Genomic DNA, 21,919 nt, shown 5'->3' on the forward strand with positions numbered 1-21,919 from the left:
TCCTTGGAGGAAGCAGACTATCTAGACCCCTTCCAGTCAGGCTTCAGACCCGGTTACAGCACGGAAACCGCTTTGGTCGCATTGATGGATGATCTTTGGAGAGCCAGAGATGAAGGACATCCCTCCATCCTGGTCCTCCTTGACCTCTCAGCGGCTTTCGATACCATCGACCATGGTATCCTTCTGCGACGACTGCGGGAGGTGGGAGTGGGGGGCACCGTGTTACGGTGGTTCTCCTCCTACCTCTCGGACAGGTCGCAGTCGGTGTTAGTGGGAGGGCAGAGATCGTCCCCAAGGCCCCTAAAATATGGGGTGCCGCAGGGTTCGGTCTTATCCCCCCTACTATTTAACATCTACATGAAACCGCTGGGAGAGATCATCCGTAGGCACGGGATCAGATACCATCAATATGCGGACGATACTCAATTGTATCTGTCCGCCCCGTGCCAAATCAATGAAGCGGTTGACGTGATGGACCGGGGGCTTGAAGCCGTCATGGACTGGATGAGGATTAACAAGCTTGTGCTCAACCCGGAAAAGACCGAGTGGCTGTTGTGTTTTCCTCCCAAAGATTTGGCCAATAATCCAACACTCAGGCTGGGGGGTCAAATTTTACACCCCTCAGAGAGGGTCCGCAACTTGGGAGTCCTCCTGGATCCACAGCTGTCATTCGACCATCATATAGCGGCTGTGACCAGGGGGGCATTCGCCCAGGTACGCCTGGTGCGCCAGTTGCGACCCTACCTGAACCGGGAGGCCCTCACAACAGTCACTCGGGCCCTTGTGACCTCTAGGCTGGAATACTGCAACGTGCTCTACATGGGGCTGCCCTTGAGGAGCATCCGGCGACTTCAGCTAGTACAGAACGCAGCCGCGCGAGTGATTGCGGGTGCACCCCGATTCACCCGCATTACACCTATCCTCCGCGAGTTGCGCTGGCTACCTGTCGATCTCCGGATGCGCTTCAAGGTGCTATTGATCACCCATAAAGCCCTACATGGCAGTGGATCTGGATACTTGAGAGACCGCCTTCTGCCAATTACCTCCCTACGACCTATAAGATCCCATAGATTAGGCCTCCTCCGCATTCCATCGGCCAGCCAGTGTCGGCTGGCAACCACAAGGAGGAGGGCCTTCTCAGCAGTAGCCCCGACCCTTTGGAACGAGCTCCCCGTGGAGATTCGTACCCTCTCCACCGTCCAGGCCTTCCGCACTGCCTTGAAGAACTGGCTCGCCCGTCAGGCCTGGGGATAAGGATTTCTACCCCGCCCAAATGTTGTATGCATGTTGCTCATTATTTTATTATGTGTTGTTGTCTCAATGTTGTATTTCCCCTTTCCCTGGTTTTCTGTGAGCCGCCCTGAGTCCCCTCAGGGAAAAGGGCGGCCTACAAATGCAAATAAACCTCTAAACCTCTAAACCTCTATTTATTTTATTTCATTAAGCATGTATTAGAAAACATATATATATGTATAAACATGATTTTGCATACATGAAATGGTTATGAATAAAAAAAACATTAGGACAGGGACAGTAGGCACATTGGTGCGCTTATGCACGCCCCTTACAGACCTCTTACGAATGGGGTGAGGTCGAGAGTAGGCAATCTAAGGTTAAAGTTTTGGGGGCTTGGGGAAGAAATCACAGAGTCAGATAGTGTATTCCAGGCATTGACCACTCTGTTGCAGAAGTCATATTTTCTGCAGTTGAGTTTAGAGCAGTTTATCTTAAGTTTCTTTCTATTGTGTGCTCATGCATTGTTGTGGTTGAAGTTGAAGTAGTCATTGACAGGTAGGACATTGTAGCAGATAATCTTAGGTCAGACCAAAGGTGGCATTGTTCTAAGTTGTCTAAGCCCAAAATTTAAAGTCTGGTGGTATAAGGTATTCTGTTGTGAGCAGAGGAACGAAAGACTCTTCTTGTGAAGTATCTCTGGACTCCCTTGATTGTATTAATGTCCGATATGCAGTGCAGGTTCCAGACAAATGAGCTGTATTCACGAATTGGTCTAGCAAATGTTTTGTATGCTCTGGTTAGCAGTACTATATTGCCTACACAAGATTAGGTTAACAACTCTTAATGCCTTTTTGGCAATGTTATTTCGGTGAGCTCTGGCACTTAGATAATTTGAGATGAGTACTCCAAGGTCCTTGGCAGAGTAAGGGTCGTCTACGAGGTCATCTCCACCCAGCTTGTATTTTGTGTTCTGATTTTTTTTGCAAATGTGTAACACAGAGCATTTGTTGGTTGAGATTTGAAGTTGCCAATTGTTTGACCATTCTGACACATAGTCCAGGTCTTTTTGTAGGTTAGCACCATTGTCGGTGGCGTTAAATAGTTTTACATCATCAGCTAAGAGAACGCAGTTGCTTATAATATGATCACAAAGGTCATTTATGTAAAGTATAAAGAGTGTGAGTCCTAAAACGCTGCCTTGGGGGACACTGCAGTTAACAGGTGCAGGATTTGATAGGGCACTCCCTATTTTGATGACCACTTGTTGCCTGTTTGACAGGAACACAGCTTTCCAATCATGCAGGGGTCCGGAGATGCCATATGATTTTAGTTTTAGAAGTAATTTTGCATGTACCACTGAATCAAAAGCTTTACCGAAGTCTAGTAAATTGCGTCTATTGTTTTGCCTTGATCGAGTTGTTTAGTCCATATGTTTTTGCAGTGTATGAGTTGTAGATTACAGGATAGGTTTTTCCTGAAACCAAGTTACATTGCAGAAGATTCCATCTGCCCTAGTCACATTATTTCTTAATACTTACTGAAGAGAAGGACCAGTTGAGATATTGGATCCCCCTTGCAAAGTAGGCTTAACTCAGTAGAGTGGAGTTACTCCCAAATAAGAATAATGAACTATGGACACTTACCTAGAGAGGTGACCTTACAAATATACTATACAGATAATCTTTGACTTACAACCATCCATTTAGTGACTGGTTGATGTTACAATGGCCCTGAAAAAGTGACTTATGACTGTTTTTCACACTTTTGATCGCTGCAGCATCCCCATGGTGACTTGATCAAAATTCAGACTCTTGACAACTGGTTCATATTTATGACGGTTGCAGTATCTCTGGAATCAAGTGATCCCCTTTTGCAATCTTCTGACAAGCAAAGTCAATGGGGAAGCCAGATTCACAACTTTGGTGATTCACTTAATGGCTGTAGCAAGAAACGTTGTAAAATGGGGCAAGGGTCACTTAACTACTGTCTCATTTAGCAACAGAAATTTTGGCTCAGTTTAAATATACACTTTGTTTATCCAATTTTTCTGGTACATTACCTAATTTTTTAAAAAAAAATCAGGTTTAAGATCTACTTAAATGTATTAACAACAGCGAGGATTGTATTTGCGCAGCATTAGAAAAATGAAGAAATAGCACTAGATCAGGGGTGTCAAACTCAAGGCCCATGGGCCACATCCAACCCACAGGGTGCTTAAATCTGGTCCGCAGGGCTGGCCTGGAAATATCAAAGGACCACCCCAGGATGCCTCTGCCGGCCAAAATGGACCGTGGCAAGGTTACTTATGTTATTTATGCTATTCTATTTTTATTATTAGTTGAATAATAAAAATGCAATAGCATAAATGACTTTTCCACCTGAAAAAGCAATTTACTGTTAAACAATGGAGTATATATTTAGAAATAAAAAATTTAGTAGAGTATGAAGAATAAGTAATAAATGCCCATAATAAGGAAATGGTTATAGTAAAGAACTGTGGAAAGAAAGGAAAGAAGAGGGGAAAACATGCATCTTGAACCTTTGTCAAATGCCTACGCTGGCCACGACCACCCCAGTCCCCCAAGGTCAAACACAACCCTGATGAGGCTCTCATGGAATCAAGTTTGACACCCCTGCACTAGATGAAGAGATAATTAAAAAGATACTGGGCTGTGAAGAAATGGACAGACTTACACTGGAGATGAAACAGAAAGAAGATACAGAATACTACCAAACATGGAATTTATTTTATTGATGGCTGGAATAAAAGGGGCAAAGATTAGGAATATAATTTGTATTGTTCAGCAAAGAAATTTTGGACTCAGCTGTGGTTGTAAGTCAAGGACTTCCTATATAGATATGAACAGACATAGGATAAGGCTCCTCCTATTTACCCGCATCGAGATATGTCTAAAATGGAACAAAGTGCACACCAATATTGAAATGTAGTGATCAAAGCCAGCCTCCTGCTTCAATATAACACTTTTGTCCTTTTTTTCTTTTCTCATTATGTGAAGCCCAGATGAATCCTCAAATCCTGAAATGACTTGAGAATGAGATACATGATTTGCATTTGCTTGCAATGAAGTTTCGTTATTAAAATGAATGTGCCCTTTAATAAGACATTGCAGTTTATTCTCCTGTTGTTCTTTCAAATTTCCCTGTATAAGCCATGGAGACACAATTTCTTAAAAAGCAACGGGGATCGTCAGAGCCTATTTAACATTTATATGTACAGACTTGCATGGTGATGTTAGAAACAGCAATGTATGTGAGGGCTGAACACGATAATTATTCCAGTGTCAGTCTCAGCATAAGAAGCAAAACGCTTGGATTTCCTCTAAAGAGAGTTTGAGAACAAATGCAACCATTAGGTCTCTTGTACTCAGTTGGACAGAACTGAAATACAAGAGAGATTGTGTTTCATGCCAGGCATTTTAATATAAATAGGCTGCTTCAGTTCTGCTATTCTTCATGAAACTCACGAAGGTCTCCATGAGCAACCTCTTAATTTCTCCATAAAACACCCCTACGGGTACATTTACTTTGAAAAATAGCAGGCTGTCGAAACTATCAGGTGGTATTAATAGATGTGGAAAGATCTGAACCCAAATCTCAAATCAAGCTTTAAAAATACCCATTATAGTCATGTCTATACCTGAACAGTTTTTGCAAAACCTAGCTAACTCTCTAGCGCAGCTCAGTGGCTAAGAAGCTGGGCTTGTCGATTAGAAAGGTCGGCAGGTTGGCGGTTTGAATCCCTAGTGCTGCGTAACAGAGTGAGCTCCCATTACTTGTCCCAGCTTCTGCCAACCTAGCAGTTCAAAAGCATGTAAAAATGCAAGTAGAAAAATAGGGACTACCTTCGGTGTTTGGTCCTGCCGGCCACATGACCACGGAGACGTCTTCGGACAGCGCTGGCTCTTCAGCTTTGAAACAGATATGAGCACTGCCCCCTAGAGTCGGGAACGACTAGCACAGTATGTGCAAGGGGAACCTTTACCTTTAGCTAGCTCTTTGGAGAAGACTCTATTACTGGAAAAGGTGAAAAGAAAAAAATGGGATGACTAGCAGCAACATGGATGGACTCCGTTACAATGGCAATGGGTGCTCCATTAGAAGTCCTGAAAAATCAGGTTAGGGACAGGTCATGGAAGAAATCCATCTATGTCAGGGATGTCAAACTCATGGCCTGTAGGCCGGATGTGTCACGTGCTGGCCACACCCATCCCCATTTTCGCGAAGTGGGGAAGTCACATGACCTGCTGCGAGTTTGACACTCTAGATCTATGTGATTTCTAAAACCACAAATTTGATTCTTCATAATCAATCCATTGATTAGAAATTGTAGGATATTACCTTAAAGTCTTATTATATGTTTGTGTATTTATTTAAAACTTTATATTGATCTCTGGAAGGTCCCAATAACAAGCAGTGATGTCCTAGTTCAGAGCAAAAGGAAATAGAGATTATCTGGTCATACATGCAAATTCCTCAGGAGGGTATGCTGAACAAGATAAAGCCAATAGCAATTTATCATGTACAAGGAGCCGTAGTGGCACAGTGGTTAGAAGGCAGTATTGCAGGCTAATTCAACTCACTGCAAGGAGTTCGATCCTCACTGTCTCAAAAGAGATATTGATGCGACTCACATCAATATCTCTGTCTTGTGGCTCCATCTGAAAGAAAAAAGACAGACACACAGACACACACCAAACATATGATACGATGGAAAGTATATGGGTTCCCAATACACCACCTGGAATTAATATTTCCACATCCAAGCAAAACTAGACCTCTGATGGTGCAGTGGTTAGAAGGCAGTATTGCAAGCTAACTTTGCTCACAGTCTGAAGTTCGATCATGACTGGCTCAAGCTTGACTCAGCCTTCCATCCTTCCGAGGTGGGTAAAATGAGGACCCAGATGATTGGAGGCAATAGGCTGACTCTGTAAACCGCTTAGAGAGGGCTGTAAAGTACTAAAGCGGTATATAAGTCTAAATGTTATTGTTATTGCTAATAAAAGGAAGCCATTAGATTTCTTCAAATTAATATGTGTGACAATAATGTTTAAATAATCCAATATAGATTCATCACTGAGACATCACAGTGCAATTGGGACTTCTGAAGTTAAGAACACAAAAGAAATTTGCCACAGATTTCTATGGGAGAAGCTTTGCGAGAGCTGTGAAATCAAATCTACCACGGCATTAAGAAACAGCTTCTTAATATTTGTTTGGGAGGGATGTGTTTAAAAATAACAGAGTAAAATCAAAGACATTTACATTTTCATAGAATGACATCAAGAACATGAGTATTAAAGCTTTTGCAAGGGTACAAAATCTGAGAAATTTCACAACAAAAGCTCCGTGTTCCAGAAAGCAAACATTAATGTGGATTTTCAATGGTTTTGAAAATATTTTAATTTTTTTTTTGGCATATCCGTTAAAGAAAACAGAACTCCCCCAATGCTTAATCACACACAAGACAGATTAGATTTATACTGATCTACATCTCTATTTGAAGTTTATACTTCTGTTTCTTTTATAGCATGACCTTTCCCTAAAAATAAATTTGCTTTACAAGAATCCTACCTATAAATCTTATCTATAATCCTACCTATAAAAGACAGTAACTGAAAAGAAAGGGATGCAAACTCAAATGCCTCAGGCGTAATAGGCCATTTAACTGCCACAAAAGAAAATACTTTTTTTTTTGTAAATCTGTTATGAAAAAGTAATTTCTTTTCCAACTTCCTGTTGTTGGGTGGAAGGCACCTCCTCTAATCTATGTGGCACCAGCTATCCTAGGATTGCTATTATAAATAGATTCACTTGTAAACATCAGTTGAGAAGGACTAAGCCCACATAACAAATAAATCCAAAACACATGTCTTGAGTTCCAAATTTATTTAGAGACCTGTTTTTGCCGTCAATATATTACTCTTTAAAAATGCCCAGACTGTTGAATCACCGCAATAGACGACACACAAAACCTTGTGAATGACTTCTCAACTGAGCCTTAAATCTTGATGGGAAATTACACTAGTCAACATTTTGAGCACTTGTCAGTAAGACTATGGTGCACAACCTGTGTTATAACCTGTCATATATTCTTCTGCCACCCCCACTTTTTTTTTAAAGAAATATAAACCAAATTGATAAATGATTCTTAATATCATTTTATCCAAAGTAAGTTCTGTGCTGTACTATGAAATTTTTAAGGAATGGGCCATTTGCTTGTTTATTTTACAGGGGGAAAAGTGGAATTTCCGATCTATTATACCTTACAAATAAAAAAGTATCTAGGTAAAATATTTTATATCACTTACAATACAATAATATAATAGCAGAGTTGGAAGGGACCTTGGAGATCTTCTAGTCCAACCCCCTGCCTAGGCAGGAAACCCTATACCGTTTCAGACAAATGGCTATCCAACATCTTCTTAAAGACTTCCAGTGTTGGGGCATTCACAACTTCTGGAGTCAAGCTGTTCCACTGATTAATTGTTCTGACTGTCAGGAAATTTCTCCTCAGTTGCTTCTCTCCTTGATTAGTTTCCACCCATTGCTTCTTGTTCTACCCTCAGGTGCTTTTGGAGAATAGCTTGACCCCCTCCTCTTTTTGGCAACCCCTGAGATATTGGAACACTGCTCTTATGTCTCCCTTAGTCCTTCTTTTCATTAAACAAGACATATCCAATTGGTATGACAAAATATCCATCATATTGTGTCTGAATGTCCATCAAGAGCTTACACCGGCCCAATTAGAAGTGGGCTGCTCCCAGTTCTGCCCAGTTCGGCCAAACCGGTAGTAGTATTTTAGCCTGGGTCACAGAACCGGCAGCAACCCAGGCTGGCCACACCCCCGGTCACTGCTGCCATTGCCGGCATATTGTTTAGTAGTGTGTGTGTGCATACGCAGTTCACTGTAAAAAAGTTTACACATGCATGAATATGAAGTGCACATGAAGTGCACGCAAAGTGAACTGGTAGTAAAACTGGGAGCAACCCACCTGTAGATCCAATGTCTGATTTTTTTCAATATAAACCACCCTGCCTTTGAATGGCTGGCTGGACTGCATATTAACATTTGAGCTACTATAACTCCATGTATTTGCCATACGCTAAATAAAAAAAAATGGCTGGAAAATGATGGAATGCCAGAGGACTGCTTTTTTATTATTTATTTCTCACTTAGTTAATAATTCTTTATGTTCAGCTCTGTCCTTGATAGTTGAGAAAAACAATACCTATTACCTGTGCTCTTTTTAAAAAAAAAGACTTTTCAAGGGGCAGAGCTATCAAGAGCATTGGTGTGACGCCAGCTGAAGGGCCTTCGTCAACAGAGATAGAGCTTTGCTAACAGAATGATATGTTGACAGAACATTCAGGCCGTGCAGACAGAAAACCCCCTCCATCTATTTGCACAGTTATCTGCGACAATCTCCAGTGTGAATGTAGGATTATTCAAGCCACAATAAAGGTGTGAATGCTGATTTGAATGAAATGAAAATTTTGATTAAAATGGATAGTTCTCGACTTCCAACAGTTTGTTTAATGACCAATCAAAGTTGCAATGGCACTCCATGGCATCTCCACAATCACATGATCAAATTTTGGCTGCTGGTGTGTAGGTATGATGGTTGTAGTGTCCCGGGGTCATGTAATCACTTTTTGCGACCTGACAAGTGAAGTCAATGGGGAAGCCAAATTCACTTCACAACCAGGTTAATGAACTTAACAACTGCAATGGCTCGCTTAACAACCGTGGCAAGAAAAATTGCAAAATGGGGCAAAACTCACTTAACAAACGTCTCACTTAGCAACATTAATTTTGTGCTCAATTGTGGTTGTAAGTCAAGGACTATCTGTAATCCTCAGTTAATGAGGGTAATTGGCAGGGAGCGGTTCACCGACAATTGCGCGATACACATATGCGTGATGACAAAACCGTGATGACAAAACCGCGACGTCAAAAGCACGGCAACAAATGCGCGCCAACAACAAAATCACGTCATCAACAAACTACATAGTAGGATGCGTATACGTACATTATAACCCTAACCCTAACCCTAATTGTGCTTGTCATTGCGCTTTTGTCGGCGCGCTTTTGACGTCGCGGTTTTGTCGGCGCGCATATGTGTATCATGCAATTGTCGGGTCACACAGGGAGCTGCTTTGTCTTTAAGGCATGTTTCTCCTTTTCTCATCCATGGAAATATAATATTCTGCCGTTTTAATATTTCCTAGAATATTTCATTCTTCTAGAAGAGGGGTGGGTACTAACTTCCTACATTATAAATTGAATACATGAATAAATAAATGTAAGCCGGAAAGAAGGCGGGGCTTAGCAGTGAGAAGATGGAGTTTCAGGCTACTCCTGAAATTCCTCTATACCAAAGGATTTTTGGACGGGTTCTTTGAACTCTAAATGTAAGCCGGAAAGAAGGCGGGGCTTAGCAGTGAGAAGATGGAGTTTCAGGCTACTCCTGAAATTCCTCTATACCAAAGGATTTTTGGACGGGTTCTTTGAACTCTAGCTGTCCCGGAGACGACAGTGAAGGTGGGGAGAGACCCAGGACCCCAGAGATATCCGCAAATCTCGGGGGGGGGTATTAACTCCTCGTGCCAATTCCTTTCTGGATTAGCTGCGTGCTAACTGAAACTGCAGGCTGCCCCTAAGAATGGAAGAAGTGATGTCATCTGGTAAGCTGATTTTATTATCCAAGAGAGACTGCTCGTGTTAAAAAATTAAGCTAACTGAAACCAAAGAACATGAAGATTTAGCGGCGAACTGGCTTTTTCTAATGGATTTATGACTGGTGGTTACTTTACTTCTTAAATGCTTCAAGAAACTCCGCGACATCCTCCCCCCTCTGAATCTCCCTAAGTGGATCGTAAAACTTATCTCCTACTAATTAGCCCGTCACGATTCGACATTTTTATTACTTTACTACCTAGTTCTGTTTACAACTAGATAAGATTGACAGCCTGTAAGAGACTAAAAAAAAAGTGCTTCGAAGCCTGTGGGGAAAAAAAAAGAGAGCTTCTAATTTTTAACTACGACACATCATGGCGTCCCAAAATACCTCTAAGATTTCATTTCAGACTCTTTTCTCTGCGTGTAGAGGACTCTTTGATTCTTACCAAAAACTGGAAAGAAAACTGGATCAACTGATTCTAAAATATGAAGTTAAAACTGAGATCGTTGAATGTTCCTGAAACACAAATGGAAAATGTGAGAAATGGTGTCTGGTCTATCTCAGAGGAAGAGAGGAGTGGGGGAGCTATAAAGACGACTCACTTAAAGAGACAGAGTGCAGGAGGAATGGAAAATCCACCCTTGAGAATTAAAGTTAATTTGGGAAATTCTATAAGCCTAGGACAACATTATTATTTCATCACCGACATTCAGAATCCAAAGGTGCCGAAATATTTTTGTTTGGGTTTGCTTATGGAAACATTTGGTAAATTTATCCAACGAATGGCTATTGGACTGAGGAAATCTCGTTGTTGGAGGGACACAGGCTGACAGATGGGACAATACAACCTAAAATTAGCTAAATCGGATTACTTCAATTTGTAATAGATATAGCTGAATAATGACTGATATGGATAGCAATATATATAATTTGGAACTGGCTGATAGATTGATGAATACAATTGAAAACTAGTTAAACCTAATTGCTTTTTCTTGTAACAGATATTGCTGAATAATAATTGATATTGATAGTAATGTATATAATGTGGAGTTGATATGATAACTAACAATTGGATATGAGAAAACACCTTTAGATTATACATAAAGAGTATTAACTATAATAATTAGCACTATTAAAAAACTAAATAAAATTCATACAATCAAATGTTAATCAATACTGGGAAAATGTTATGATATATGATATAATTGAATATTATGGATGTTTAGCTAAAATAGGATATGAGGATTTGATGATAATAGAGGATTTTACAAATAAGTAAATGAATTGCCAGCATGTGTTATGGATTAATTCCTTAGCATAGCTAAGGATGAAGGATGTTTAAATAACCATAATAATTAAAACTGGAGGTATAATGATGTTGATATGGTAAATATTTGAGTTAAGATATCTGAATTAATATGAATTAACGGAAGAGAAGCACCAAAACATGTTGTAACCAGTTGATATACTTCTTTTTTTTTTTCATAATAGACACCTGTGTTTTGTTTTGTTTCCCTGATTGTCGTTTTTGTCTTTTTTTGTATTATCTACTATCTTTTATTTTAATTTTTATTTTCTATTTGTCCTTTTTTCTTTTTTCTTTTTTCTTTTTGATTTTTCTCCCTTCCCATCGGTGTGGGTAGGTATTGTTTAAGATTATTACTCCTACCAATATTTCTAAATAATAATTACAGTTAAATGAAAATGGATATATAATAATGCTTGAGTTAATATGAGTTATGTTGGTTGACTGTGGAGGAGATGTACCAAAACTTATCTGTAATTGATTGATATATTAAGAAAGATGCTGTACCCGTTTTAAACTAAAACTAAAAAACATTTAATAAAAAAGAAAAAAGAAAAAATAAATAAATAAATGTAAGCCAATTCCTGTTCAGACGGCTTCAAGATTCAAGGGATGAGGAAGAGCAGGAGTAGGAGAAAGGTACAGGAAGAAGGAAGGGAAAGGAGGGCAGGAAGGAAGAAAGTAGAGAAGGGAGGAAGGGAGAAAAGAAAGAGAAAACAAGGTGGTGTCATAACAGGAGGAAGGGATGGTAAACAAAGCAACCCAAACCGTATATTATACATATTAAATGAAATAATAAATGTATAAGAATGATAAATGTTAAAACACCTGTAACCAAATGACATGCTATATGTGATGATGGTTTTTTTTCTGTTTTGTTTTTTTGTTCTTTTTTGTTTTGTTTTTTTCTCACTGTTGTGGGTATGAGTTGTTTATGTAACAAAAAAATAAAATAATTTTTTAAAAAAAGATTAAGTTTAACCAAAGATTTGTCCCAAAGAGGGAACATCAAACTATATGCAGCTGTTTGGACAAATAATTAACAATGGAGGTTTTTTTTTCCTGGAATAAAACAGAAATTTGGGGGCTGGTATAATTAAATTGTACACTTCATGTTTCGTATGATTGCACCTGTTTCCAAATAAAGTACAGAAAACTTTTGGGGAATGGCCTAATATTATCCACGGCCTGTTATTCTCACAAAGAGGAAAGGAGTCTTCTGCAGAGCTGAACCAGAATTAACCATGTGAATTAACCATCATTTAATATAATAAATTATAAATATAATAATGCATATTTCCAGTGTACACAAATGGACAAAATCAACTGGTTGGATTTTGTCACTGCTCTTCTTCCTAAAAAATATTGGTCTTAGCCTAATGTGAGTCATGACTGAGCAAAGAAAATTAATGCCTGAATTAAGAACTCACCCATTGACGACTCACACAGTGACTATGCATTGGCCTGGTCCTCATAACAAAAGAAATCTTATATACATTCTACCAAATTATGTGTGATTTTGCAAACTTAAATGTAAGCCAACATCCAGTGAAATAAGTCGCTTCTGGGCTAGGTTCTAAAAATATTTTTCTGAGAGCCTATCAACAATACCATAAATGAATTAATAAATCCAAGGGGCATCCCTCTCAAAGACACCCTTAATTTTAAAAATATATGTTATACATGCCCAAAGGTAGACAATTTTCACTAAAGAAAAGGAACAGGGAATTAAAGCAATGTTTCTTGGAGTGATTTCTCTCAAGCACTGCATATTTCACTCTGTTCCCAATTGATTCCTGGCTCTGTGAAATCACTGAAGGAGCAAGAGCTTTCAATTGAAATGAAACTAGTCACATCAGTATCTCTGTCTTGTGGCTCCATCTGAAAGAAAAAAGACAGACACACAGACCAGTGGTGGGTTGCCAATATTGTTACTACCGGTTTGGGCGCGCTCCCATGTGATACTCCTCCGCATGCACAGAAGTGTCCAGGTGGGTGGGCGGAGCCTCCCACTGCTGCTACTACCGATTCAGCTGATCCGGGCCGAACCAGCAACAACCCACCTCTGATACAGACACACACAAAACATATGATACAATGGAAAGTATATGGGTTCCCAATATACCACCTGGAATCCCGATACACTGCCTTGAATCATGTTTCCAGTTCCAAGCAAAACTAGAGCCCTGGTGGTACAGTGGTTAGAAGGCAGTATTGCAGGCTAAATCTGTTCACAGCCTGAAGTTTGATCTTGACTGGCTCAAGGTTGAATCAGCCTTCCAGCCTTCGGAGGTCGGTAAAATGAGGACCCAGATTGTTGGGGCAAATAATGGTTTGATATTATAACAACCCAGAGAGCATTGGGATGGTGTATAAGGGGGGAATATATAAGCTTAAATGCTATAAATGCTATTGCTTACTGTAATCTATTGAAAAGAACATCACTCTTTGGCCAGCTTCTTTTTTCTATAACCATTGCAGTCAAGCCCAAATCTACCATAAGCAGAGCAAGGAGGTGAGATGCTTGCCCGAAGTACCAGATGCTGGTAGTTATAGTTGTGTTTCAGGTTAAGGACTTGCATTCTCTAACCCAAGGGTCTCCAACCTTGGCAACTTTAAGACGTGTGGACTGAGGAACTCTGGGAGTTGAAGTCCAAAAGTCTTAAAGTTGCCAAGGTTGGAGACCCCTGCTCTAACCTACTTTGGGGCACCCAGCCTTCTTATCTATGAAAACATTAAAAAAGGTGCCAGAGCAGTTGGTTTCTAGCTGGAGAATGTGGAGCAGCTGTTATGTCCAAAGTCAGTCTTCAGAGCAGGCAGCACCCCCCAAATAAGTACTCATCAGCTCCCCAAATATAGGGAAGGTCAATTCATGACTCCTCTGTACTGTAGAAGGACAGGTAACCCTCAGCTTACACCGTTGGTTTAGTGACTGTTGACATGAAAAAAGTGACTTATCACTAGTCCTCACACTTATGACTTGTAGCATCCCCATGATGACATGAGCAAAATCTAAGCACTTAGCAAGTGACATGTGTTTACAACGGCTGCAGTATTCCAGGGCCATATGATCATCATGTATTACCTTCCTAGCCAGCTTTTGACAAGCAAAGTCAATGGGGGGAAACTGTATTTGCTTCACGATGGCATCAGTCACTCATCAATTTCAGTGATTCACTTTTACAACTGTGGGACAGAATGTCATAAAATCAGGCACAACTTATGTAACAAATCCCTTGTCTAGCAATAGAAATTCTGGTCCCAACTGTGGTCATAAGCCGAAAACAATTACTTGTACAAGGCTAGGATGTGTTGCTCTACAAAAACATACCAACAATGAAACCTTCGTTGCTGTCTATGTAACTGATGATGTAAAGCAATAGCAATAGCACTTAGACTTATATACCGCTTCACAGTGCTTTGCAGCCCTCTCTAAGCAGTTTACAGAGTCAGCATATTGGCCCCAACAATCTGGGTCCTCATTTTACCCACCTTGGAAGGATGGAAGGCTGAGTCAACCTTGAGCTGGTCAGGATCGAATTCCAGGCTGTGAGCAGACCTAGCCTGCAATACTGCCTTCTAACCACTGTGTCACCAACCTTGCAAGGTTCACCAACTTCACTGAGCTGTACATCATACTGCTAAGTATATTTAGAAATAAGTTTCATGAAATAAGTTTGATCCCCAATGTCTAACTCCAACTCAGGGCCAAGGAAGTGCAATGAAAATTGCAATATTATCTTGGTTTTTCAATTTCCCTCTCTGTGTGTGTTAAAGCAACATACAGATCGGTAGGTTTTCTAAAGCTTTTAGCTTGCATGACCAGTGAGTGACAGTTACAGGCAATCAATAAGCCGAGCACCAAATGAGCTGCTTCATGGAAAAATTGGCAAGCAGAGGAGCTCTAAAAGAGTCATGTAGTTTGGCCTTCCTTTTTTTCCACATCATTTTCTCTTTAGTGAGATCTCTGCCAAGTTATCTGAGCAGCAACTCAGCAAGATGCTTTGAAACGAATCCTCGGGAGCTCATTTAACATTTCTTCTCGAGCAGGAGCCCCGAGTAAAAGATTCATCCTTGGGTTAGAAGAAGGTCACCTCTCCAGTTTGAACGGGGAACTTGAAAGGAGTTTCCTGAGAAACACCAACAAAATAATGTAGCAGGAGAAATCTTAGAAATGTTTCACACACTATGTTAAGAATGCAATTATATGACCTGAGAGATAAATCAGATCCCCCAACCAAATATACCGAGATTGGAGATCTGGTCACTCTTCTTATGGGATCCTTAACAGCCCTCTGAGAAAGATTGAAAAAGAAGCATTGGGCAGAAGATTGATGGAGGCAGAAAAGAAAGATCCTCAGAACTTAACTTTCTAATGCTCCTAATCTGGTGAACTAGACACATGGTCACCAGAAAGGAGATAGGTAATTGTAAGAATCACCTGAACTATTAATACCACTTTATAATGCCTTGGTAAGGCCACACCTGGAACACTGCATTCAGCTTTGGTCACCACGATATAAAAAAGATGTTGAGACTCTAGAAATAGCGCAGAGAAGAGCAACAAAGAGGACTGGAGGCTAATACATATGAAGAAGGGTTTCTGGAATTGGGCATGTCTAGTCTGATGAAAAGAAGAACTGGGGGAGACATGATAGCAGTGTTCCAATATCTCAGGGACTGCCACAAAGAAGAGGGAGTCAACCTATTCTCCAAGGCACCTGAGGGTAGAACAAGAAGCAATGGATGGAAACTAATCAAGGAGAGAAGCAATCTAGAACTAAGAAGAAATTGAGTTAGATCAATTAATCAGTAGAACAGCTTGCCACCAGAAGTTGTGAATGCACCAACACTGGAAGTTTTTAAGAAGAGATTGGATAACCACTTGTCTGAAGTGGTGCAGGGTTTCCTGCCTAAGCAGGAGATTGGACTAGAAGACCTCCAAGGTCCCTTCCAACTCTGTTATTTTGTTATAGAGTAGTCAGATGCTATAAATATAAGGATGTCTTTTGGTTTTCTGATACCTTTTGGTCACACATGAGGAGGAGAATTTTTCACAAAGCAACATTTGTGTGTGTTACAGGAGGGAGGATGTTTTTGAGTTTTGACTCCTGGAGATCACCTAGAGTAAGCCATGCATTTTTCTTGGCAAGATTTCAAAGTGGTTTGCCTTTGCCTGCCCTTCCTAGGTTGGAGAGAGAGTGACTGGCCCAAGGTCACCCAACTGGCTTTATGCCCAAACCGGACAAGAATTCAGGTTTTCCTGGTTTCCTGGTTTTTAGCCTGATGCTTAGCCTTAACTATTAATAGTAATAGTTATTAGTTATGAATATAATAGTTATCATTATTATATAATAACAGTTGTACTATTAATCATAAATGTATAATAGGAATTAATATAATAATTAGTAGTAATTAATAGTAATTGCCTTAACTATTACACCAAACTGGATGGCTACCTTTCTCTAAGGTCTAAAACCTTTCCTTGCATCTCCAAACAGAAACATCCCAAAAGAGAGTCCGCTTTCACAACTAGGAACATCCACACTAAGAGATGAGAAAAAAACTGGTCTCCTTTGTGTCCCTTCCCCTGTCATCTCACTCTTTAGACAGTATGTGAGTGTTGTGCTAGAGATCTTGTCTGACCTCTAGCATTAAATGATGGAACAATGAGAAACTGCAATCACTGTGGAGCAGGGGTAGGTTGCTGTTGGCATTACTGCTGGTTTGCTGCACGACATGCCCAGTTCCTTGCAAATTCTTCTGCGCATGTGCAGAAAATTAAAAATGGAGTAAAAAACATGCCGGCAATAGTGTGGGCAACCAGGGAACCGGTTTGAGGACATGGCCAGCCTGCCGTCCTACCGATTCAGCAACCCAGTCCCAGTTTCAACTACCGGTTTGCCCGAACCAGTAGCAACTCACCTCTGCTGTGGAGCCTTCAGGCTGAAAGAGCTTCCATTCGACCAGGGAGTCTCCAGTTTCACAAGGGTTATGAATGTGGAACAAAATCTGGCCTCCTGATTCAGAAAGTTAAGAATTTAGTAGCGGGAGAGAGACATTTGCATTCATCTAGTCTAGTGGTGTCAAACTGGTGGCCCGCAGGCCGGATGCATCACATGCAGGCCCCGCCCATCCCAGCTCGGTGAATGGGAAAAACATCATGAAACATCATGTGATGGTGACATGACACCGTGAGTTTGACACCCGTGATCTAGTCCCTCGGCAATGGTGCAGAAGACTGCTGGACGATGAACCCAAAGTACAGTTCTTGCATAACAAGTTGATTAGTCGCTGTCCAAAGCTACAATGGACATCCTCAGAGCTACTTACAACATGTTTTTGAAATTCTGATGCCTCCCCACATACATAAAATAACATTTTGAGGGCTTGGCAACTGGCTCACATTTGCAGATGTTTGCAACATGGTTGTGTGATTGAAATTTTCAGCATTTATTTCCAGATTTGGGCCAAACGGACAAAACAGACAACTTAATGACTGTGTCATTTGTTTAACAACCACCATAGAAAAGGTCGTAAAATCAGGGGCATTCATATGATGATGAACTTAACATCATTATGGCTTATGGCTGTAATTCTGGGCTCAATTACGTCCTGAGTCAAGGACAAACTGTGTTACAGAAGCACATCATTAAAAAGCAACTTTATCAAAATATGAGTTGTAAGTGCACTGGAGCAGCAATAGACTCCCAGTGCTTTCATTGGCTATAAGCAGAGTTGGTATTCTGCCGGTTTGGATCGGTTTACCCAAATCAGAAGTGGAAATCGCAGGTGGGTGATTCCCCCCCCCCTCCAGCTCTATACCCTCCCATTTAGGCACAATTTCAAGCCAAAGCACATTCGCGGAAGGATGAGCGCATACGCAGATGGGGGTCACATTTGCAAACCAGTAGGGAAGGTGAGTGAATACCACCCCTGGCTGTGATCCTCAAAATATCATCAGAGGGACCTTTCCATCTCACTGAATTCCCCCATTTAAAATGGGCAATCTTAACTATAACATGAAGTGTGATTGCAGTGTAATCACACAGCTCTTGAAGAAAAGGAAGGAGAAGATACCATCAAAACTACCCAGTTCAGTCATGGAGAGAGTCATTAGGCATTTCTCTTACATATCAAGCCAGAAAAAGTGGGGGGAGGATCTTGGTTGGATATTTCTTCCTGTCATTTTCTTTTCTTCAGTGATCCAGGGACCATTGAGAACTGGTGAAATCATCACAACATAAACTTGCTGAAAGTATAAAGAGGCCTAACGTTCATCTTTGCAACCTTGAAGGAAAATATGCATAAGCAAAATATGTTGTTAGCAGTTATAAGAGGAGCGATGACCTTGGTTCATAGATAGAAAAATAAACCTGGGAAAAGTTAAGCAGTAAAGATGAGGCCATCTGGGTTCGCATCCAAGTAATTCTTTCCTTATTTAAAGGATATAGGAAAATAGAAAATGGCTCTGCATGGACACAAGATGAATTAATATGAGCTACTGAAACAGACACCTCATACATTATAAAATATTGTTTACATTTGCGGACATAGTTATCGCCAGGCATGATCCTACAGAACCATATATCATAACACTGGGCAGATGGTTGTGCAAAATTCTCTATAATGAAATGTTTCTTAATGCACAACTAAAATAACCTAAACTACATGTCATAAGTTAAAGTCTAAAGAAAGCCTAGAGAGCCAATTTAGTGAAGTAGTGAAGGCACCAAGCTTGAGTTGGGGAGATCTTGAGTTCTGGTCCACCAGAGGCACAAAGGAAGTTGGGTGACTCTGGGCCAGTCAATCCCTCTCAACCTTTAGAAAGAGGCAATGGTAAACCACCTCTGAAAAACCTAGCCAAGAAAACAGCAGGGATGTATTCAAGTGGTGACCAAGAGTCAACACTGACTCAAAGGGTGCACACACAGAGAGAGAAAGAGACAAAGAAAACAGGGCATATTAAAAAAGAATCTTACAAACTAATTTTAACCAGAATGTAGCATTCCACTGGGAAACATTAAACAAAATTAACAGAGAGTTGCAGATTAAAGAATGCATGTTCCTACAGGCCTAGATGTTTGGGATTGAATCTCACTGAACAGACTGAGATTATTTAGGAGTAAAGATACAATTGCATTGCGGATGATTGGAACTTTCCACTCTACTTGTTACCCAACAATCATCTGCCTTACTTTCATTTATCAAGAAGCTTAAAGTGGCTTAAACCTCCTTAGGGACGTGTTGGCTCAGAGGGACACAGTGGCTCAGTGGCTAAGACATTGAGCTTTTCGATTAGAAAGGTCGGCAGGTTGGCGGTTCAAATCCCTAGTGCTGTATAAGGGAGTGAGCTCCTGTTACTTGTCCCAGCTACTGCCAACCTGGCAGTTCGAAAACACATACAAATGCAAGTAGAAAAATAGGAACCACCTTTGGTGGAAAGGTAACAACGTCCTGTGTGCCTTTGGCGTTGAGTCATGCCGGCAACGTGACCATGGAGACGTCTTCAGACAGTGCTGGCTTTTTGGCTTTGAAATGGAGATGAGCACCACCCCCTAGAGTCGGGAACAACTAGCACATATGTGCGAGAGGAACTTTATCTTTTACCTAAGGTGTATTAGTGTAACCAGCAAATTGATCAGGTTTTGTAAATGCACTCATATGCAGTATGTAAGTAGCAAGGACTACAGCCAATCTATGCGATCCTTATACGAACATCCAGAGATAAAAGGTGGTAGCAACAGAAATTGGAAATTGGAGTTGGAGCGGGGCACAATCTGGTATACAGAAAAAAATACACTTTTCTTGCATGTAGCTTTAGTTCCCTGATAATTTTTATGACATTCTTTATACAGGATTTGTATTAACAGTGCACCAAAATTTGGCTGCCAACTTTCTGAAGAGTTCCCCCCCACCCGCAAAAAATGTTTCTGTTCTTCAAGATCATTTTTAGGATGAGTTGGAGTTTCTTTCACTCTTTTTTTTTAAAAAAAAATCTTCTCTTTTTTGGCCCCCTGTGGTGTCTGCTACACCGCTATGTCTATAAAGGACACTTTTGTTGTAAACAAGAAAAAGAAGGGGGGAGGAAACACCTGAACTGTCTGATACATTTTAAAATGAAAATCTTCCTTGCGCCTTTCCATGCCACCATCACCTGTAAACAGCCTGTTGAATTTTTCTTCAAAGGGGGAAAAAAGGCAAATAAGGCAGTAAAATGAATTGGATTTCTATCGATTTATACATCCTTGGGGAACGCCAAACCAAGATGGATCAATGGTGCAGATTTTAGCAAAGTTGCTCTTAGGTAAACACGATACGCACATAATACTGTGCTTTTTAAAATTCAAGCAGTGTGTAATTGCAACTTGAAATAATCAATTTGGTCAGACTCATCCAACGAGGGAGATTATAATTGTTTGTTTCTTATATAGTCCAACTTTCTTCTATGATTGGACTCAAGGTGGCATATTTGGGGTTCCATCTGGCTGCCGCTACAGCCAAAATCTCCTTGGTTTTATTTATTTATACTTAGTTTATATGTAAAGGGAGCCTACAATTTAAAACAATAAAAACAAACCCAAATACTAAAAGAAACCTTTAATAAAGTAAAACATAAATAATAAGAGCTTATCTGGTGAAAGAAATGTGTTTTTGTCCATTTTCTAAAACTGGAGAGAAAAATGAAGGGCAAAAATAAGCTCCTGACATCTGCTCTTCAGAATGTGTGTGAGACTCAAGAAATGGATTTCTCTGGCCTCTGACAGCAGGGAGCATCTTCCAAAAAGCCTTTCTTGCGGATCTAAACACTTAACATGAAAGAGAGGGCATATCCTCATTCCCATTGTTGGCATGAATATACTTCGCTAACAAGGACTTAGGGAGTGGAGAGGTTATGGCAAAATGAAGATGGCTGTGTGAAAGCAGAGCCAACAACTGCAGCAGACCAAAGAACTCGTGAGTAGACTGAGGCATTGGAACTTCTCCAGATAAGGAGAAGATGGGAGATCGCCCACATGAGCTCCAAATTGCTGTTCCTTAACAGGAGACCAAAGGACGGTGGTTTTCCAGGAGTTTGAGTGCAAGGAGATGACAGAATCAGCCATTTTGTGCACAACATTTTGAAGGACACTATGTTCACTTTCTAATTGCTTATTAGCCATCTGTAAAGCTATTAGAGTCATCCAGTGAGTTTTTTCTGCAACCCTGAACGAAAGAAAAATAAATAACAGAGAAAAATAATTTTCTTAAAGAATTTGAAATAAACATCAAAAAGTTAAATAAAACTTTTTGTGGGAATATCCTGGCTATTGTAAGTCATAAGAAAAGTAAGTATGATTTTAGAAACCAGAAACTAGCAGGCACTTAAGATTCTAAGCAGCTACATGTATATAATATATTACATTGTCAGTAATGACATCGGCTTTTATCAATAGACTGTGTCCAAAAGATGCTAATAAAGGGTGAGTAACAGATGTAGAACAAATTTAACTTGTCAGGAAAGTACCAAAAGTGGAGCCACAAATGACAGGTTAAAAAAATGACTTGGAAAAGCATACTTTACTGGATATATAAACGAAATTAGCTAAGTTTTAAAAAAAAAAATGAAATACAAATGATAAACCAAGAGAATGACCTGGAAAAACTTTTTTATTAGATCTAGAAAAGAAGG

The sequence above is a fragment of the Thamnophis elegans genome, chromosome 1 (assembly GCF_009769535.1).
Source record: "Thamnophis elegans isolate rThaEle1 chromosome 1, rThaEle1.pri, whole genome shotgun sequence".
NCBI lineage: Eukaryota > Metazoa > Chordata > Lepidosauria > Squamata > Colubridae > Thamnophis > Thamnophis elegans.